This window comes from Bubalus bubalis, chromosome 23 (assembly GCF_019923935.1).
Source record: "Bubalus bubalis isolate 160015118507 breed Murrah chromosome 23, NDDB_SH_1, whole genome shotgun sequence".
In the NCBI taxonomy this organism is placed as follows: Eukaryota; Metazoa; Chordata; class Mammalia; order Artiodactyla; family Bovidae; genus Bubalus; species Bubalus bubalis.
Window position 1 is genome coordinate 33,066,854 of NC_059179.1, and position 23,291 is coordinate 33,090,144.

At 36.2% G+C, this 23,291-nt stretch overlaps 1 protein-coding gene across 13 annotated transcripts in view; it reads left to right on the forward strand.

The window, feature by feature from the left end:
• VTI1A (vesicle transport through interaction with t-SNAREs 1A) overlaps positions 1-23,291 on the forward strand; it is a 383,913-nt gene that overhangs the window by 91,867 nt on the left and 268,755 nt on the right. The gene's annotated exons all lie outside the window — the stretch shown is intronic.

Consider the following 23,291-nt stretch of genomic DNA (forward strand, 5'->3'; position numbering starts at 1 on the left):
AATAGACATGCTTTTACATTATTAATGTTTCACGTAATGAATGTTTATTTTTATCTACTAAGTAAATATCCATTAACCTCTTTATACTTAGCAGTCTCTTATTATTCAGCTATTTTGCAAAGTATAGATTATATAGGACCTATTTTATGTATTTTTGGGTAGCTCTTGCCCAGTATATGAACAACAAAAATAGGTGGTTGACAACATTTCCATTAATTTTTTTAAAGTTTAGTGTTACCAAAAAATACTCATTTTGTAAGAGCAAGTATAGTGAAAATGATTCCAAGTGATTTCTTTTATGAATGGCCAGTGTTCTCCCTTGCCCCTAATTCATGGCTATGTTATATTGGCTTACTTACATGATGAATTCTAAGAAATCAGATAGAATGAACACAAATGACGTTGGCATTATAGTAATGGTGAGAAAACTGAAGAAAACCATGAACCCTCCCAGATTTTTTAATAGTGTGGGCAGCCCTTCTTTCTGAGGTTACTGACAGATTGGCTGTCTGTCCTGATTGGAATTAAAGCCAGTTTTCGTTTATTCTTTTAGTCCTTGGGCTTACCTTAAGAAGTGACTCGACTGTCTTTGCAAAGATTGCTAATAATAAGAAGTGCCCTGAACATGCGGTCAAAGGACCAGCCTTGGGTTCAAGCTCTTGTTTGTGTGACCTTAAGCAAGTCATGGGCTTCCCAGGTGGCTCAGTGGCAGAGAATCTGCCTGCCAATGCAGGAGAGCCAGGAGATGTGATTACAGTTCTTGGGTTGGGAAGATCTCCTAGAGGAGGAAATGGCAACCCCAATCAGTATTCTTGCTAGAAAAATCCCATGGACAGAGGAGCCTGGCGCACTACAGTCCATGGGGTTGCAAAGGGTCATACACGACTGAGCAACTAAGCACAAGCAAATCACATAACCTCTGAGTCTGTTTCTTCTTCAATAAAAGGGAAATTATATTGCCTGTCTCAGAATATTCCTAAGAAATGATGGCATAAGTTAAAATGTGTTATACACCATAAAACACTATTTAAATATAACTATTATTAGTAATGTGTGGTCATTTGATGATATATAGGCATTTACCTTTCATAGAAAAAAGTTATTTGATCAAAATTTGTATTAAAGGAGTTTCTAAAAAGGAGAATGTGTCACTATACCTGTTGAACATTAAAGGACCTTCTTTGTCAAAGCATCCTATTGGTGAGCCTCTTTCCGGACAGGACTGGGTTGGGTTGGGGATGTTCTTGCTATGACACTGATCACAGGGCTTGATTTGGCTGATTGGACTGCCTTTTCTCTCCCACAACACCTTTCATGTAGCTCCCTCCCAAAGCTGAAGAATATAATCAAAGAAGGTCATAGATACTGGAGGGTCATGCATTGATCAAGGTTATAAGATTGAGATTTGACAGTTAACTCCTTTTGGTGAGTGCTCTAACATTAAACTATCAATATAGCCAGCATGGAAGATGCCACTTTAAGATTGTCCTGCAAACCAACCTCAGTGCCCTTGGATTTTTTAGTAGAATACAGTGGTAAATTAACTGTGTGTGTGTGTGTGTGTGTGTGTAAAAGTTGCTTAGTTGTATCTGACTCTGTGACTCCCATGGACTGTAGCCCACCAGGCTCCTCTGTCCATGGAATTCTCCAGGCAAGAATACTGGAGTGGGTAGCCAATTCCCTTCTCCAGGACTGCCTGAGTCAGATTCTTTGTTGTCTGAGGGTCCCCTGCATTACAGGCAGATTCCTTATTGTCTGAGCCACCAGGGAAGTCCCAAGTTAACTATAAACTTTTATAAAAGTAGACATTTACATGTTATATTATATTTTATATATATATATATATATATATATATATATATAAACTTGGGAACTTCTTACAGACTGTAAAACCAAGTCTAGGAGGAGGGATCAGGGTGGGCTTTGTGGAGTTAAGCACATATGTGGCACATATCTAGACAGAAGTCATCATGATAATTCATTTCCTTGGATGAATGTGAAAGTGGATGAAGAAATGAGAAAGGAGGCACAAAACATTTTTCCTGCCCTTCTTACTGTCTTGTGGGAAGTGAGGAAAGTAATTATGGTGGTTTCCATGTTGCTTCTGCATTTGCTGCTTCACTGCCAACCCTCAGCTTGGTCATGTCCAGTCAGTCAACAGTTCTGTTTTGATTGTTTTGTAAATTTACTATACTGATCATTTTGTTACAGTATCAGTGGAAGAATAGTATCTTTCAAAAGGGAAAACTTTTAGCGCTTATTGGTTTCTTCTTCTAAAAGACTGTGAAATGCAGCAAGGCATAGTTATGGAAGAGCTATGATGACTTGAAACAGTATGAAAGAGCTTAATGATTTGCAAGTATTGGTCTGAGAATTGGTCCTAGACCACGGCAAGAGTTTTCATCAGTCCACAGTAAAATGAGGGGGAAAAAGTAAACATTAGTGATTTTCTTACAAACAAATGTTATTAAAGAACTACACATTTTCTCAGATCATGTTTTTCCTATTTGGGGTGATAAAATAAAGGATAGTTTTATGATGTGATAGAAATAGTAGGTAGAAGTCATATATATCTATATATATAGAGAGAGAGATTTTTTTTCTCTACCTGGAAAATGAACAAAATTGGCAACGGGGTTTTTAATTTTAAAAAATTTAAAATTTTTTTTAAATTTTTTAAAATTTAAAATTTTTTTTAAATTTTTTAAAATTTAAAAAACATTTTAAATGTTTTTTAAAATCGGGATCTCCTGCATTGCAGGAGGATTCTTTACCAACTGAGCTATCAGGGAAGCCTTGCTTAGTCACAACATCTAGGAATTATTGTCTAATGTACTGAATTGGAGAAAGTGACAATAATCCCATTCTCTGGCCCCACTGTTAATCAGCTGTGTGACTTTGAAGAATTCTTAGCTTCTATGTACATGTTCTTTTACTTGCCAAATGGAAACCTGATATCAGATTTGATATATCCTGTATGTATATCTTATATTCCATAAGGTTATTATAAAGTTAAGATGAGGTCATATATGTTCAAGTGCTTAGAAAGCAAATAGGGCTGTGGAAAGGTCATTTTTATGTTATCATCAGCATAAGTGGTTATCTCTGAAAATTGTTGGCAAAAGAGTTCAGCAAAAATCTATAAACTTTTCTTGAAGACCTTTATTGGCAAATATCATTATTAAAGTTTTTTTAATTATATATATATGTGTGTGTGGAATAGAATAGAAAGCATATTATTTTGACCTCTAGCAACTTCCTAGTAAATAATAAAATCCATCTCCTAAAATTCTTGAGTCATTTGTGACATTTTTAAAAGTTATTTTGTCAAATTGGAAAGTTATTTTGTCAAATTGGCAGTTACTATTGCTTTAATAATAGCTACTGAACAGAGGACTCATGTCCCGAATGTACTTGGTCTGAGCAAAAGTACGTAATTATATCTAAGTGCCATTTACACCTTGATATTTATTGAGTTTAGTACCAAACAAGTTTCTTTCGTGGCTTTCTTTCTATTTGAGAAAATTGGTGAGGTTACAAGTTATTTGAACAGCTCCATTTAGAAATGAAGAGAGAGGGGAAAGAATGTATGACACTGAGCTAAAGAGCGGTGCTTGGACATCTCAGGCTCAGACTGACATCAACATGGACAATTATCAGATTCATTAGAAAACTTCCTCGGGAGTGACTGTCAAAGACCAAACACTCTGGTGGTTGTATGAGCCATTGGCATGATCCAATTTAACATTTCTTATAAGTTCTTATCTTAGAATCTGAATAAAAAGTGGCTCTTCCTTTTTTCATCTACTATTAATAGTTAAGTATGACTCTTAGCTATGAAGATACCTATTTTATTTGAGGTCAGGCAGGGCATTAGTATTTAAAACTATGGGTCACCTGCCATTAATGGTGAAATTATGATTATTTTTTCTTTAAATTAAATACCTAGAATTACAATAGACACAAAACTAATGGAAGCTATACAATTAAGAAATAGGCTGAAAGAGAAATTATACAAGGGCAGAAATGCAAGGTTCACTCTCTCCTTTCAATATGTAAACACAGAGTTTAACACATTTTCCCAGCCTATACCCTAAATGGCAGTGCATCTCTGGAACCAGGTATACTCTTCATATCTTTGAAGACTGATCTGCACCATTTACCAGCCTTGCTCCTGCCGTCCAGTACCCAAGCCTTAAGGTCTGCACCCCTTCTCTCAGTCAACACTTCAAGCCACCCAGCTTTGATGTCGCATTTGGTCAGTGATCTCTCTACCACAGGATGCTGTTCTTCTGCCAGCCTTCCTGCTATGAAGGTGGTCCATCCTTCCCCAAGGGCCCTGCAGGTTCCCCACCCTGGACTAGTGACTGGGCATATGTAGAAATAATGCAGTTGTTCATTGAACATTTAATATGAGCCACATGCTGTTCTCAGTACTCTGTATTTATTAGCTCTTTAATCCTTACCGCAACTCTATGCGGTAAAAACTGTTTTCTCACTTTACAGATGAGGAAACAAGATCCAGAGAGATTAAGTTATTTGCCCACACTTATTAATCAAGTTAGGAAATAGTACAACCAGACTATCTGATTCCATGTCTTCACCAGTAAACCACACTGAAAAATGAATGGGCCCTGCAGACCTAAATTTTCAACATGACCTATTGTGGTCAGAGTATGTCATGTTCTCACATCTGTTAAGTTCCTTTTTACACAATTCATTCAAAAACTAACTATTGAGTACTGTGTGGTATGTGCTGAGGATACAGTAGTAAATAAGACTGCCAATGTTCCTGTTCTCAGGTCGCTAAACAGGAAGGGACAGGGAGCAGGATGAAACAGACATTTTTTAAAATTAATAACTAAATGGACAAGATCATTTCTGATGGTGGCAAAGTGAAAAGCAGGGTATGAAGGAATAGCTAGTGAAGTCTATCTTAGGTTAGCTAGTCATGAAAGACCTCCCAGAGAAGTGCCTTGTTGGCTGAGTCTTGGACTGCACAAAGATGCCACCAGCAAGCAGATTTGGAGCTGGTGATTCCAAGAAGACAATGTCAGCACAATGGCTCTGAAATGAGAAGGTATTTGGGGTATTCAGGCAACAGAAAGAAGAGTAGTATGGCTGGAGCAAAGTGAGCATTGGGTGTGGTACACAATTAAGTTAGAGCCACATAGGGTACAGATTCTCTGGGGCTCCAAGGCCTGGAAAGGTGTCTGAATTTGCCTCAGAGAGTGTGATGCCATTGGAGAGCTCTCAGCAGGCAAATGGCCTGATCTGAATTAGAGAGGACAAGGATTGTAAGGGTGCAGTGGCAGGGGAATGGATACAAGGAGGCATTTCAGAGGCATATTATAATAATCCAAGATTTGGTCCTTTAACTAGTTTAAATGAATGGAGAGATGGGGAAGATGCAGGAGAAATTATAAGCCTTATTAAAGGGCATTCAGGAGCAAGGAGCTTGGAAATTGTCATTTATTTCCAGATTCTTCCTTAAGGATATCCCCCAAACAAATGGGAACTTACTAGCCCATGTACCTGGTAGGGCTTTACACAATGGCCAGTCCATCAGACTGGTGGTAATGGACACTTGTGATTATAAGTCTGAGCTTAAAACCAAGTTTATGATAATATTTTATCTGAGGAATAAAAATGATGGTACCTATTTTCTAGAGTTTGTAAGAGGCATAAATAAAAATAATGTAGAGAGATTTTGTGAATTGCCTCACAAAAGTGTGCTTTTTTTTTTTCCCTAGAAATCTTCAGTTCAGGTAGGTTTTGAGTATAAACCTAGTTGTCACTTTGCTTCATTTTGTGTCGGTCTAACGAGGAAATGGGTTCATTTCAAAAGAGGGACTTGGGACTGGCAGCATCAATATCCTCTGGGTGTTAGTTGATAATGTAGCATCTTGAGTCCCCTCAGAGTTTAGGTGAACTCCAGGAGTTGGTGATGGACAGGGAGGCCTGGCGTGCTGCGATTCATGGGGTCGCAGAGAGTCGGACATGACTGAGCGACTGAACTGAACTGAACTGAACTGATGGAACCCACTTAGAAATTTTAGTCAGGTTGGGAGTATATATTGAGACCAGGTTTTTACCAAACAAAAATCAGTCATTTTCTTTATTTTTTAAGAGTTTCTTCCATATCTACTGACATTTTCTTATTCTTCTACCTCCTCCTCCTCATTATTATTAATCATTTTTTCTCCTCATCTTCCCTTTTCTCCTGTTTCCCCCTCATCTTGTTCTTCAAGAAGTATTTTGAGTGTTTACTATGCTGCTGCTGCTGCTGCTAAGTCGCTTCAGTCGTGTCCAACTCTGTGCGACCCCATAGATGGCAGCTATGGGGTTCCCTGTCCCTGGGATTCTCCAGGCAAGAACACTGGAGTGGGTTGCCATTTCCTTCTCCAATGCATGAAAGTGAAAAGTCAAAGTGAAGTTGCTCAGTCATGTCCGACCCTTTGTGACCCCATGGACTGGAGCCTACTAGGCTCCTCCGTCCATGGGATTTTCCAGGCAAGAGTACTGGAGTGGGTTGCCATTGCCTTCTCCGGTTTACTATGCTAGGTACAGTGTAATAATTTGATTCAGGAATATCAATCCTTGAATGTGTTATCATCTTCAGAAAAGATTAACAGTTAAAACAATGCATGATAATAAAATATAATGCCTAAAACTACTTTCAAAATTAGAAGCCAGCTTGGAACTGAGCTAACATCTCAAGAAACATAAAAAAAAGTTGTTGGTTCCCACCCGTACTCCATTTGCTGATAAGTCATTTATAAGATTCCTCGGGACATAGACACAAAATGTGTTAACTGTTTATTTCTTGCTCTTAGAACTGTTGAGAGTCAGTACAAAAATAAATTTCTGATTCTGTACTGTTAGTGAGAGTGGTGCAATATTATATGAAAGAAGGCAAATGTTGTATTTCATTTTATTTAACAAGCTTTCATTGAATTCTACTGAGTGTCAGTCACTTCAGAGATGCCAAGCTAGAAAGACAAGATAGCCCCGTCTTAGTTCATCTGAGTAGAGAATGTTCTGTCTTTAAACACCAATTCAGATTTCTAATGTTAAGTAATTTTGTTCAACACAGATTGGAATTCAGAAAGGCACTATCATGTCCAAACCAGTGCAGAAATAACAAGTTAACATTTGGTGGTGTTCTATAACATAGGAAGGGAAAATGGGATTATTACCGAACATGGGATTATACAGTTGGCTTGATATTAACCATCTCTTTTATCCAGCCATATATATTTTAGAGAAAAGATTTTTCTTTAGAAATATTAAACTTTCTGATGGAAAAAGTTATCTCTAGAAAATGTTTTTCTATTCATCATTTTGAGTGATGGACTAAGTGGTTGTACTTTCAGAACCTTAAAGCTTCTCTGCTAAAATAGGTATTTTTTAAAATGCTGAGAAGAATTACTTGACCACATCCAATGGTTATTTTTAAAGTCTACCCAGTGGTAAAAGAATCATTTTAATGTGTAGTTATCACTTACTTTATAATTACAACCCTATTAAAGTCTTACCTCTCAGAAAGCTGTGGTTCTGCTCTGAAAAGAACAGAGGAGGTTGTCATTTGGGGTGAAGCTCTTAAAGTGTATTTTCAAGTTGTGCTTAAATTTACTTTGTGAGGTTCCCTAAGATACTGGTGTGCTCCATAGTGGCAAGAAAAGGATGTCATTTAAACCGTATTTGGAGAACCTTCTCCTTAGGTGGTCCAAGGGCATTCATAGGGTTCATTTTTAATCCATTAAAAAGTATTATACTCATTTTTAAAGGTTTCTTACCCCATAAAGCCTATCACTTTTCCAGTTGGTTTGTAAGATACACGTGAAGCCATTCTTATTCTGTTGCATCTCTGTGAGTTGAGAAAAGAACGACGACCAAAGCAGGTCGCTAAAACGCCAATTTACTTTCAAATATTACAGTGAAGGACGGTTAAGCTTATGACCTTGTTGCACTGTGCTTATATAACTTTCCTTGGGATTTTTTTTTTTTTTTAATCAGGTTTATTTTCCCTTTGAGTCTGACTTCTAGCGCCCAGTTTTCTTTTCAGCGGTGTTTATATATTTAACAGAATTTTCTGAGGTGGGTGCTACAGAAATTTCACAGCATGGGTTCACATTGGACTAAGACTTTGTATACGACTTATATCAAGTGGAAAACTTGATGGGCATAAGCTTTAAAAATGGCTTTTTTTGTGTGCTCTATATTTGAAGCTTTCTTCTGTATTTCCTGTTGGGCTACAGTGTTTTCCAACGTTGCCATAAGAGAACAAAGTCAACATTAGAAAATAATTTTTTTATTGAAGAATATGTTTTTCCAAGTAAAGTTGTTATCAAAGAGACTGTCATGGTGGGTCATCATTCATGTGTAGTACTGTGTTGCCCTTTTGCATCTTGAGATATAAATTCTAAGTCGTAGTTAAATAAATATCTATTTATTTAGAGATAGAAATAAACCACCCTAAAGCCAGACAAGGAAAAAAAACTTTTTGAAGACTATTCCTTTTGGAGGAAAAATAAGCTTGTTGTTGGCTAATCCTAACATTGTCCTCTGTGTGGTAATTACATCACAATCAATTATCTAAGGTCCTGTACCACATTAAAAGGTTATTTTTGTCTACATAAAATACACCTTTTAAGTTGAGGTCATTGTCTTGATTTCCATTTTCAATGCTATTTGTGACACATGGCACTTGAAGTGATCACAGTGGAACCCTCTGTTTTTATTCCAAAAACAATTATTAAGCCCTAAGAAATTAGTTAGGGTTCATTAGACCTGGACTGGGCTAAGGTGATCTCTGAAATAGCAAGGAAAATGCTGCCTTAAATTAATAGTATTAGTAAGATATGCATTTGGGAGTCAGGTAGGGAAGGTAATCAACCCACCTTAAAGGAAAAATAGATTTTATATAATTCAAGAAGGAATTTAGACCCTGACCCAATCCTTGGCATTTAGAATATAAAGTTCCTTTATAAGCTGGTATGTTGGCAAAATATCTGTCTGGAAAATACATAGTTATAAATCCCCATAATAAATATAATTAGTGTTTTCAAAGCAGGGTGGAGAAAGGAAATAAGTCTATTTTTAAAGTGTCAGGGAAAGTCTCAGAATAGATGAGCCATATAGAATAAATACAAAGTGAGCTATGGAAGTGGGTAAGCCATGAGCAAAGTGGGTAAGTCATTGGGATGAGTACGTGGCTTATGAGAATTTCTAGAGTGTGTCATATGGCATATCTAACATTCATCTTAGTTAATAAGTATACTTGAAAGTGATAACATTTATTTTAAAAACATTTCCTTCATTTTTTTTATTATTTCAGAATAACCTCTCTAATTCATCTGTCCATTTTCATAGTTAACGCATTGTAGAGGTTTTTAATGCTTTCACCCTTGCATTATGTGCTAAAAATAATAATGCTAATATCAGGAATAATGTTGTATAATCGGCTTTGAAATTTTTAAACAACTTTTTGTACGTCTTTTCACATCCATTACATCATTGTATCGATCAATACATTAACTTATCTAAAATAGGATTGCTTGTTTAAATTAAGTAGACTGATCCCCTGAACACCACCCTAAATGCCATTAATTTTCATGAACCAGAATGGCTATTAAATTTTATTTGGTTTAGCATTTTCCTCTTCCTCATTAGTACATCTGTGAATTAGGTATAATGTTCAGTGCTCTGTGCAAACCTGTTGGTGATTAGAATGTGTTATTTAAACAAACAAAACTCTGCCATAACCGGGCTATACAAATTTAAAGGATTTACCAATTTTTCTCACCGGTGAAATGGCGTAGGACTTCTACAGTGTCATCCAAATCTTTCACGTAGCTGAGTTAAAGAGATTGACTGGAGTGACTTTGTTAATACAAAAAGAAAACTTTTTTTTTTCAAACACTATGACTCTAAAAGGTAAGCATGAAGATGGACCAGATATCTTATTGCCTCACTGGTATTGCCAGCTGTGAATTTTCTTGCTGTAATGAATCCCCTCGTTTTTATTGCTGTGTGCAGGGTACAGTGCTTCATTTTTCTTCCTACTTGGATTTTGTGTAGAATGCACACCCCATATAGTTCTTTAAATTCACACTGTTGTGCAAACAAGTCAGTCTTTCTGTTCTCTCCTTTGTTAACTGTCAGCGTTGTGGAGCAACAGTTCTTTCATGCCCTCCGTGAGTTGCTGAACTCTACTCAAATTAAACACCGGAAGATTATCAGCAGGTTACAAAGGTGGAGTGGCTCTTTCTCTTTGGCATTTTTGTGTAACATTGTCTTGATCTGGAAGATACTAACAAATTTGAAATAGTGAAATAATCATCTCACACCCACCCCTTGTAAATTGGAACTTTGTGTCTACCATGTAAAGAGTAGGAAGAACAGATGTATAATTTTTGCTGTCCTTTGAGGATTCAAAAAAAGTTACCTGTGTAAAATGCATAGGGATTATATTTTTAATCCAAGTACCAAGTTGGATCACCTGTCTTCCACCTGCAGTGAAGCAAAATGAAATGTTCGTGGAGCTTAGTAACTAGAGAGACCCAGGTTCAAGCCTTGGTTCTACCACATTATAACTGGGAAACCTTGGGCAAGTTCCTTCGCCTTTCCGTGTCTTCATTTTCTAACATGTAAAAGTGTTTGCAGGTCTTCTCTGTGGAGGTTGTTTTAAGACTTATATAAAGTAAACTGAGAAGGCAATGGCACCCCACTCCAGTACTCTTGCCTGGAAAATCTGAGGAGCCTCATAGGCTGCAGTCCATGAGGTCGCTGAGAGTCGGACACGACTGAGTGACTTCACTTTGACTTTTCACTTTCATGCATTGGAGAAGGCAGTGGCACCCCACTCCAGTATTCTTGCCTGGAGAATCCCAGGGATGGAGGATCCTGGTGGGCTGCCATCTGTGGGGTCGCACAGAGTCGGACACGACTGAAGCATCTTAGCAGTAGCAGCAAAGTAAACTGTATAAAAGATTGAACACATGTTGTCTATCGTAGGTGCTCAATAAAGGTTAGTTTCCATTATTATGCTACTTTACATAGTAACAGTAGCTGCTATGACACATAAACCTCAGATTCCCCAGTGGCTTTATGTACGTGCATGCTAACTTGCTTCATGTCCAACTCCGTGCGACACTATGGACTGTAGCCCACCAAGCTCCTCTGTCCATGGGATTCTCCCGCAAGAATACTGGAGCGGGTTGTCATTTTCTTCTCCAGGGGATCTTCCTGGCCCAGGGATTGAACCTGCATCTCCTGTGGCTCCCACATTGCAGGTGGATTCTTTACTGCTGAGCCATGGGGGAAACTTGATGTGGTGGAGATTATCTCCACTCTGGGAATAGTCTGGGGCAGTTGTTCCTCGTGAGCAGACGACCTTCCGTATGGTGAGTCAGAATTCCAGTTCTCTTCCACTTGGCAGCTCTGTCCTGCACCCAGCCTTAGAGGCCTTTCCATTTTGCCAGTGGCCAAGGCAAAGAGAGAACAGAGAAGGCATACCTACTTTAAAACACCATAGGAGGCAGGTGGCATACTTTGATGCTGCATATATTCCACTGGCAAGAACGAGTAGAATGATGTCACCAAATACAAGAGGGCTAAGAAGTAGACTTCCTACCCGACAGCCACTTTCTCATCACAACATATAATAAAGAAGTGTGCTCAGTCACTTCAGTCATGTCCAACTCTGTGACCCTATGGACTGTAGCCCCGCCAGGCTCCTCTGTGCATGGGATTCTCCAAGCAAGAATATTGGAGTGGGTCGCCATTTCCTCCTGTAGGGGATCTTTCTGACCCAATGATCAAACCCACATCTCATATCTCCATTGGCAGGCGGGTTCTTTACCACTAGCACCACCTGGGAATCCAACCGGACAATCACTTTGTCATCACAGTTTATAGTAAAGAAGAGAAAGAACAAATATGCATGGGTAATTTATCCTCCTCTGCCATACAGTTTATTCTTTGCCCACTTCACTGCCCCATAATCAGTTAAAACCCTGAGTTGTAACAGTATAATGGGATGAGACGGAAGAATAGCTGGCTTTTGGGTCAGGTCAGTGATTATAATCTAGTATTTGTGTCAAATGAAACTTTCTTATTTATATAGACACAGTAAAGAGTCAATATTGTTTGCTTTTTTTTCTACCAGACATTTATCTTCGTTCACTTCTCAAATTTATATTTCTTAGATATTTAATGAAAGATAATTCTGCTGTGTGTGTTTTCATCTAAGTGTTGACAATAGATACAAGTCAGCAAATTTATCTATCCCGTTTCTAAAGTATGTGCTCAAAGAACATTGCAAACTGTTGCAACCCAGGAAGCCTAGAGACAGGATAACTGTATATAATGTGATATTCTGGATGGGGTCCCGAAACATTAGATAAAATGCCTAAGGGTGTTAGACAAAAACGAAGGAAATATGAACCAAGTATGGACTTTAGTAAATAGTAATTGTCAATATTGGTTCATTAACTGTGACAAATGTACCACAGTAATATAAGATGTTAATTATGGGGGAAACTGGGTATTAAGTATGTGAGAGCTCTATCGTAAATTTTCTGTAGTCTAAAACTGTTCTAAAAGAAGGGTTTTTTTAAACAAGTACACTGAAGTCACAGTGGTCTTCATATTTATTGACTGCCCATAGTGTAATATGTCATTGTTGCAGACCTGGCCTCAGCCTAACTTTTATATTACTACTGTCAATAATTTGGCCTTTCCAGTAACTGGTAATAATAGGACCTGTGTCTAATTAAAGCATCTTGCCCAGGTTTTGGCACTAGTAAATGCTTTAGAAATGTTTCTTTTCTCTTCCTCCCTTGCTAGTAAGTCTGAAGAGGGAAGTATGAACTTCTTTTAGGCTACTGAAAAGGTCAGACTAATAAATTACTCAATTTCATGACTAAGAAATATTAGGTATATATGAGGACGTGGTCTCAGTGTCCGGGTGATTTACCCTCCTTGTGCCATCTTTAAGATGTGTAAGAATGTAGAAACCATTTTACTTATTAGAACAACAGTCAATATATTTTTTTGTTGCGTAGTCTAAGAAAACACAACAGGCTACAGCATGATAATGAAAATGGTTCCTATTTTTTCCTCTTCTGAAGTTTCTAAAATGTTGTTTAGTTGCTAAGTCATGTCCAACTCTTTGCAACCCTGCGGTCTGTAGGCCGCGGGGAATGTTACTCTTTAATTATACAATTAAATATATATTTATAAGTATAAAACACACATGTTTTATACATAAACATATATATATTATGTATGTTATAAACATATAAATATAAAACATATATAAAACATAAATATAAAACAATATATTTAAAAGTGACTAAAATCTATTCTTGAAAAATTATGTCACATCATAGTCTCTCAAATATTATACATTTACAGAGAGAGAAAGATTCCTTATATCAATAGCATGAAGAGGCAAAACACTTGTAAAAACAGTTTTTGCTTATTTTTATTTCTCCTTATTTAACTGTCCAAATTGTGTAATACTAGGATTTATATCTAAAGGTCATGGTCTCTGAAAATTCTATAGTAACAGACTTTTAAATCTCTACATGTGTATTTTTAACTTCCTTAGTCTATTTCTTAGGATTATTCTGGTGTGATAACGATGATTTTTTTCTCTAAACACAGTTGTACCCATTTCAGCAATATTTATATGTGAAAGGAAGTAGAAGTTCGAATCCAGATTCGTTGACCCTTGAGATCGTATATTGACCTTAGTAGGTATTAACTTTTCAGATCAATAAGAGCTGTTATTGACCTCAAAGAAAAGTCAATATCTGCTTGTTAATTTTCAGCTTGAAAATGTTATATATTTTGTTCTTCATTATTACCCTACTTATATCAGGTTTTTTTTTTTTAAAGGTCTTTTTCTGCCAAGGTAGCATCATGTCAAAATATTTCTGTTTTAGTGTTTAAGGAGATAATCACTGGATATGGTCATCATTTTAGGGTTTGGTTTTGTTTTGTTTTGTTTTTAGTTTTCTAATGGTTAATTTTAATTTTTTGTAAAATTACAACTGTCTGAGAGTCACACTGTTCAGAATAGTGATTGTGTTTTATTTAATATAGTATTTAACACTTGAGAAACAAGTTTAAATAGTCTGTAGCTCATGGCAAGAATATTCTGACATGTATATATGAGAAATGAAAAGAAAGTTAAATTGGAAATAAGTGGTCTGAAAAGGAATTAATTAATAATGTTTTTTACCTTTCCATGTATAAATGTAAGAGATCAGTGGAGGCGAATGTTCAGTATGTACTTTTTATGTGGATAAACATTAAAGGCTTTCAGGTAAGTACTTGTGTGGGTTTGAATTTTAAAAGCCTGAACTTCTAAAGTTTTATTAAGTGTTTAGGTTATAAGTATTGGTAGAGAAGTGGCTTTTCACATCATCATTGTTTTGTATATTAACATGGAAATGTCAAGTTTTGCATAACTTGAAATGTCTCAGAATTGCCTACTGCTGAAATTCAAATGTCAGAACAATACGTCTGCACATATATGACTCTGATATTTCAGCTCTAAAAACCTCATAAATGATTCAGCATCACTTTGGCCTTGTCATGATATAACTTTAAAAACAGGTAGAACGATTTAAATCTGGTTGGAAAGTGCTAGTCTCATTCGTGTTCTTGCCTGGAGAAGCCCAGGGATGGGGGAGCCTGGTGGGCTGCCGTCTATGGGGTCGCACAGAGTCGGACACGACTGAAGCGATTTAGCAGCAGCAGCCGTCTCATTCAGTCCAGGCCTAAAGCACTAATTTCTCAATCCATTAATGGTCATTAGTCCTTTTTAAAAACTACGTAACCATTTTGGTGAAGAATTTGAATTTTAATAAGGATTCTTTCGGTATTTTGCACAGTTGCAAAAATGCTAAAATATTTTTTAGCTTATATTTTAAGCTAAAGATTGGCTTATCTCACCCCAATTTGTGATATTAGTTAATTGTCATGGAGTCCTCACTATGAGAAAGTAAATAAAAACTTCTCTTTTTTTTCAGGAGATGAATGGTTTCCAGGTCATAAATGATAAATAAAGACTAAATGATCTGTGGAAATTGACCCTGTACTATTAATTTACTCTTCCAAAGTTTATATGACATTTGCACATTTAAAATTGTAAACTTTAGAGCTGGAATGAGCCTTAGATGACAAACCTGATTCTGTCATTCTAGGCAGAAAACTGTATTTTGATGTCCAGTTCCTGTGTATTGCTACTTGGTTTAATATTTTTTATTTAAACATCTCAAATATTGTTGACTACTACTGGCATATTAATAATTTGGGATAAAATTCCTTTACTACCCCTGTATTTTGTATTATTTCCTTTCTAATGGAAAGAAAGTCTTTCCCCAGGGGAACTTTATCACTTGAAGAGGCTTATTTTCATACATGTTCCTAATAGATCTACTTCCTTTACTAGGATATTAAGTTATGACAATTAAAATAGGCCAATATTTTAATATGATAAAATTGATATGTTTGGTATCTTACCATTCTAGAAATAAAAAACACCATTAGAGTCATAACATGGAGTGTGTACCTTGGCGTGTTTCATTTTTTCTCTGCTAGGAGATTAGTGGAAAATAAGCTCTGTAAATTAAATTTTATTGCAAAATTATCTTCCGATGTTCAGCAGTGAAGATAATATACAGTGATAAGGCTGGAGTGGATTTTGTATAAGGCAATTACTGCATGAAGGCTACAAATCTGAATGAAAATTTGCTCAAGCTTTCCTATAATCTGTAGAAAACTTCATTTTGAAATGTTTAAAATTGTCTCATTTTATGCAGTTAATATTATACTTAAGGTATATTGCAGTTTGAAAGCAGCATTACTGAATGGTTTTAGTGACCATTATCAGTGAGTAGTACAAAAAAAATACATATTTTCTCATACTTGGAAAATTATCATTTCAAAAAGTCTCTGTGCTACTGGAGTTTCTTCTCTAAAGCTTGCTTTATCCAGTGAAGCCATTTCTCTTTTTAGATAACTATTTCCCAAAATTAAGATTAAAGTGTCCACTTGTGTATTTCACTCTCACCTTGGCACATGTAAGGAGGGACTTCTATTCCAGATCTTCATTGTATAATTATATAGCTGGCCCTTGTAGCTTTACTTACACCTCAGTTCCTGAGTTTGGCCTTTACATGGTAATTACAAACAGATAAGAACAAAGACATTGTTCTTGAATTATGTAGAAAATTGGTTTGAAAGGGCCTTCTACAAGTAAACTTGAAGAAGAAAATGTGAGTGTATGTATATGCACAAACATATATGTACCCCCTCCCACCCTGCAAACTCCAGTTCTTATGTGTTTTCTGGTCTTACGTCTTCTTCTCCACAAATCCATCAGGACTCATTTGGTGGGTGTCCGATATGAACAAATTAGTGTCACAAGGTACCAGAGTGATGGATACAGATTACAGTTGTGTCAGCATTGAGACTCCATCCCAAGGAATTGAACATCCAATAGTATTATACATCAGAAATTATTAAAGGGATATGTTCATTATGTGATGTAGAGAGAATCCTGTCATCCTTAAGAAAGAAAGAAATCCCTTTAATAAATAGTAGCCTAAAAAGGAAAAAAAACAAAACACAGTTTTCCAGAAGTTACTTTTTACTTCATCCAGGGATCTTGGAAAAGATAATTTTATTGATTGGGTACACAAAAATACTTATCAAATACTTATTGTAGACTTACCGTGTAACCATTACTTTAGGCATTTCATCCAGCTAAACTGACTCTAATGCCATCATGAATGAAGACTGTGGAGGTTTCTCAAGATGAAAACAGCCCATTAAGAAGTGATCTGAACCAGTTTCAAGAAGCAGAGCTTGAGACCTGGTCTGTGAAACTTGGCTAGGAAAAAGTTCCCTCAGCGCTGGGCATATACCAGCTCTGCAGGCCCCAACTTTATTAGTGTGGAGATAAGCTGATTAGGTCTTGTCAATCAAAGGTGCCCATATCTCAATTGAGAGACACACACTCTCTCAATTTTTCTCTAAGCATTGAAGCAGGCAACAAAGAGAGAGATGTGTGGTATGCATCCCTACGGTTGTCGCCACACAGGGTGCAAGGGTCCTGTGATGATGTGATGACTGTATTAAAGAGTACATCAATTTGTTTTAAAGTGTTTTGATTTTTTATGGTGGCATTAAGAGAGAGAACATTGTGGTTGTAGCTTTACTAGAAAGCAAAGAGTTCTAGAAGAAGAAAAAAAAAAAGTGTCTCTTTGAAGCCTACCAGGGCTTTGAATCTTGCTGTGCCAATGGGCGCTTAAGTGCTCCTGTAACTGGCAACCTCAGATCCACCATCAGCTTAGGAACTACCTTCCTCTCCAAATTATTCATTTAGAGGAATAGGAGGAAATGTTTAAATTGACCTAAGTGATATTAATGTTTATCAACCCCAAGTTTTTATTTATTTTTTTCTGGAGGATTTAAGATTTGGGGTGAACACACGACCTGTAACGGTGATAGTGACATACCTTGATTTGGTTGTAAAGAAAGAAATGCTATTAAATGTTCCCCAAGCACAGATTGGGAGCATTGCTCCATTGAATTGTTTTAAACACAGTAATGAATGCCTTGCTTTACATACCTGGAAGATAAATCTGACTAATAAATATAAGCCTGTCAAAATGGAATTTGGTAGAGCTTCAGCTTGAGACCTCATCTAGTCAGTATTAAGAAAAAGATAGAGCAATGGTGTAGGGGGAAAACCTGGCTTTTTGTTCTTCACATCTAAAGTTTGTTCACTGCAGGCCCCTTTCGCACTTCAAATGCAACAACAGAAATAAGCCCTTCCTGTTCTTCCCTCACCCTACCCCCCCACACACACATACATACACTCACCCAGTGCTGCTCTCCTGCACGGCCACTGTGGATTATCTCTTCATCAGCTATTCTTCCTATCACTCCATCCATTTCCCACTGACCAATCAGGCAGCCCCCTTATGAAAGACCAGTGCTTGTTTCAATAAAATGTGAATTCCATACACACAGACCCACAGCCATTCTAGATGTTGCTTGTCACAGAACAGAAAGGCATTTGTGCTCCCCAGACTTGAATATCTTTACTTGGATATCTTTACTAGGCGTCCTATGAGAAAAACCAAGATTTTAGGAGATGAAGGCAGGGCTAGTAATAGTATCTGAAATGGAGAAGGTATTTCATTCTATACAGCTCTGATTAGACAGAGTACACTCAGTGGTAAGTGTGAGTACCACACAAGTGAGTGTGAACATGCTTGTGGGTACTTAGAAAGATGTGTTCAGCTTTTAAGACATGTGAGATAGAAAAAACTGGTTTGTCACAGGTTCTCTACTGACCCAGATAAGGGTAATTGCAGTGATGATTCTGTTCCAAAGACTGTGATCGAGAAGTATCTTCTCAGTTGGTTAGACCAAGGTCAGTGATGCTTAGAAATAGGTGTACTTTAGCATATACAGATTTTCATATACTCATATGTATATATTCATGCATATACTCAGAATATTTTACAGGAAGACATTGTATTAACTAGATTTAATAGCAGTGAGGTCTCTGGAATACTCACCGTTTTGTTTTTTATTGTTTTCCTAAGAAAAAGTTTACATGCAACTTTCCAGAAATATCTTTTTTTTAAAATGCATATCGATGCATTCACCTATTGGCTATGTGTATCTTTCTCTTGTGGGAGGAACTTGGTTAAGCATTTTCTTATTGCTCAGCTTTGTAGCTTAATGTTACTTTTTCAGAAAAGACTCTCCTGACCGCTCCATTGAAAGACTTCCCCTCCTTTTGTTTGAGGCCCTCCCTCATAGCACTGACCCTGATTTATAAGGATTATCCATAACTCATTTTTCACTTGTCTTCTCCAGAAGAATATAAGCTTCCTGAGGGGCATTTTGTTACATGATCGAAAGAAATGAGCATCTCTATTCTTTTATTACAAAGGAAAGTGCTTATTTCTGGAAGTTTCCCACTAACCTTTAGCATTATAAGAACTATAGCCTTTTCCCAGACCACTCTTAAGGAGATATATTGTGGCTATGTGACATTTAAGGATTTGCCTTTGTCTCTCACTGGGCTGAAATTCTTAATCCATTCAAGTAGTTCTGCCAAAAATACCATTGTGTTTGTGGGTTTTTTTCTTTAACAATATTACATTTTCTCAGCAAAGTGATAGTTAAGAAAAGTCTACTCTACTTAAGCTAGTCTACCATGCAGCAGTATACTCTTTAATAAGCATTTGGTGGTAGCATTTTAAGCCAATAATGAGTATGGATTCGCTTTTAACTTATTTGCATACTTTAGTGTTGAGCTTTGTTTTTCTCCACTATTTACCAAGAATGATTTCATAAGTTTACTTTGGTAATTGTTTTTAGGCTATGAAATTGATGGTGGAAATTAGGTTGCAGTATAATAATGTTGCCTTATCATGAATTCGGGTATAATGTTTCTCTCACTGAAATCCTAAAATAAGGGCCATGGGAAGAAATGGTTGAATTTAAGGGCATTTGCTTTAGTAACTTTGACTTGTGTAAACCTCAGTTTTCCACTTAATTATATGCTGAGTAAAGCATATAACCGTTTCTCTTTTGCTGCTTTTAAGGCTATAACAAATATTTAAATAAGCCAACATTAAGCTGTCAGCCTCTTCAGTTCAGAGCAATGATTTCAGAAAATTAATTTTTTTTTAATTTAGAAGTTTAACTCAAAGAGATTAAGATATTTTGGCATGATTCTCTGATCACTGATAACTGAAGAATGTTATTTGAATAACATTGGTAATTCCACACTGAAATAGATCATCCTTAGAATCAGCATTTGAAAAAGCCTCCTCCAAAAAACAGTCCTCAAAGCGAGAATTTAGGGATCCCTTAGAAATATATAGAAGAAGAGTACAGGCTAGAGACTGCTGGCTCTTATTCCCCTATCAGAAATATTATCCACCAATAAAGAAATAATTTTTTGAGTTGCTTCAGTGTTCCACCTCCTCACAAATTAAAAAAAAAAAAATTTATTATCAAACTCTTTATGAAATACCAGAATTTACCAATGCCACTAGACACCCTTAGCCCCAGAAACACTACTTTTTTACCTCATCAATGTAGAAGGAGTATTTTGAGTCACTTGATGAACTTTTCCTCAGGGAGAAAATTTTTTTTAATAAACGATGTCAGATGCTTATTTTTCTACTTCTCAAATGACCTTTCAAGTAATTGTCATACAGAATATTCCTTAGTTACAGCTAGTTTATCACGAGTAAACAGACATAACTTCTGACACTGGAGGTTTAAAGAAGCATCATTAAACCACCAGAATTCAAAAGCAATGATGTTTTATTATTTAAAAATAATCCTTTTTTTTTTTTTGTATTTTTTCTTTAGGCATTAATACTTGTTCAAGAATTAGAGAGCCATGATCTTCTGTTTCTTTATGTTTTCCTTTCAATTCTGTTTTGCAAGTATGTATTTCCAAAGACAAATATGAAATATATTTAGGATAATTCAGTAAATACTACCTCAGTTTGATTTTCTTTTAGCAAGTTATATTTTGTTAAGTAACAAATACTAGATAATTTCCAGAAATGGGAGGATTTAGAAGGCAGTTTTATCTTTGTGTGTGTGTATGTATGTGTGTGCGTGTGTATATATGACTATATAAAATAGATTTTCTTTTATAGCAACATCTAAGTATCTCTTGATTCAGATAGTTTTATCATAGCAATCACATGTTGTAGGGAGCTGTTTTGTACCATTAATAACAACTAAAACAAATCATCTTTTTAAGGGAGAGAAAAAGAGAGAAGAGGGAAAAGATGGAATTTGAAAGGGGGGGGTGGAAATCTGTTCCTATTCCTTCCCTGAGGCTGAACTGTTTATCAGTCTATCCTCATTCGATAAAAGTGAATTTTATAATAAAATTTTCCCTAATCGGGCACTGTCAGTGGAGGTGTCTTATCGCTGAGAGGAAAATGACACCGATCCTATCGGAAAACAGAAACGATGTCACCATGTTCCCAATCACGGCTCTTCAGCCCCCATATCTACCTTCTCCACAAACACCAAGCAGTGCTTTTTTCATAAGAACATCAAAACCCAGCAAAGTCATTAAAATTGCACCCGCGTAGAGTTGCAGGACCAGCCGCACTAGCGCAAAATGGGATGTGGGAAAACAGACTCTCTAAATGTGCTAATTCCATTGTCACGTGTTTACGGCTTAATTTTAATCAGTTAAAAAAGCCACACATTGCAATAAATTGGCATTATCTTCTGTGACACCAGAAGACACAGTTGGTTCAAGGATTTAGAGGGTCACTGGCAACAGTATATAGTATTACAGACAAAGTATTTTTACGCTTGAACTACGGTAGCTAAGGTACAATCCCCAGTTAAGGCTGCAAACAAAGACTGTAACCAACATTGCACTAGGTTCAACTCACAGACCACCTTCGTCCTTGGATGGACTTTGTATGCAAAACAAAGAATTTCGAGAATTTTTAACAGAGTAATTTATTCATCATATAAAGAAATTTTAAAATAGCCTTTCAGTGCGGTAGCTTCATTGCATTCTTGGCAGCCGACCAAATGGTCTTTCCTTAGGTCCTCTCAGTAGACTTGTTTTCCAGTCCTGATGTTTCATTGACTGTGTTTACATTGACCATTCGACTTGCGAGCCTAAACAAAGATACATTAACACGCTTGAGGAAATGCAAACAGAAAATAGTGTCATTGACCATTGTTGAAGGCCAACAATGAAAGACTGTCTCTAATGGTCTTAATTTATTAACGTCAAATTAGCACCCATGTATTTTTACACAGTTACGTTCAGAAATTACTGAAGCAGAAACTACTGGCAAACTTAATTTTAATTTGTTCCAGGGCGTTGTTCTTTGGATATACATATCTCTGTTTCAAAGCAGAATAATCCCTTGGACATGGACTGACTATTCTGCATAAGAATATCTGGGAGTAATTTTTAGACAAAAAGATTTATTTTTCCATGGCAAAGTATAAGATATCACTTCGGTTCTCTGATATTTCAGCTTTGTAAATTGCCAATACATTTATTAATACAATATGGTTTTAAAACATTAGGCATCATCAAGTTTATCTTAAAGAGTGATTAAAATGTCTACAGAAATGTTGGGAATTGTCAAACCTCTATGGTTTGTGAAATAACTGTGGGTGAAAAAAAATCTCAATTTCACCTTGAAACTAGTTTTTTTTTAATTGACATATCTGACCTTGAGGGAGAAAAAAATAAATCAAGTGCAGGCACAACTTTTATGGAATGAAAGAGCTTTGGAATTAAATCATTTGGCAGTGACTGCAAAAAATAAACATTTGTGTGGCTTTTGTTTTAATTTTGTTTAGCACTTTATTGATTTCTTTATACCAGAAGCAATAGAAATAAAAGATGAAGTAATAGTGAACCAAACAAATAATTTTTCAGCGCATTGTGCTTATCTTCACTGTGAATTTAGTTTTCTATAGTCAGTGTCAAATTGATCAGACCTCTGCTGTGTGATTGAAGTTCATTTTTAAAAAAAAAAAAAACAAAAAACAAACCTCACATTGTGCGTTAAAATGGTTAAGTTGTAGTGTCACTGAAACAGTTTTTCTGATTGTACTCACTTTGCCACAGAGGCTGGCTGAGTTACTCTACTTCTTCCATGTTTAAACAGCTTGAGTAAATTTACAGGGTCACTTTTTTTTTTTTTTCCCCTTTTTAATAATAGAGAAAAGGAATGAGTGCAAATTTTGAGCACAGTTCTTTTCTCTGCTAGGATTAGCAGCCTGCTCTGCATGAAGGGAGGGAAAAGTTGGGAGTATATGTAAAGAATTTTCCTGTAGGATAGCTCTTGGTTTTTTAAAGGAGACACTCACAAAAAGTAACAGGGAGATGATTTGGGTACAATGAAATGCTGGGTTTTGTCACATCTAAAAAAATAGTTTCATTGATTTTGCTCAGACTTTATGAGTAACTGTGCGTCTATTGTCAAAATTTTTTTCTTCCTTGTCTTTTTTATTTTTTTCTCTTGAGAAGAGTTAATTTACATTTTTGAATATGTATGTGTGTGTGTGTGTATATATATATATATATGATATGTATTTTCCTTATTGTACATTAATGTTAAAAAGGTTGAGGAAGATGATTGTTATGTGCTGCCTTGAAAGGAAAAGCACCTTCTCTATAGTAGCTGGAAATCCATAGGATGTGTTGATTGAAGATTTATGGATGGCAATGT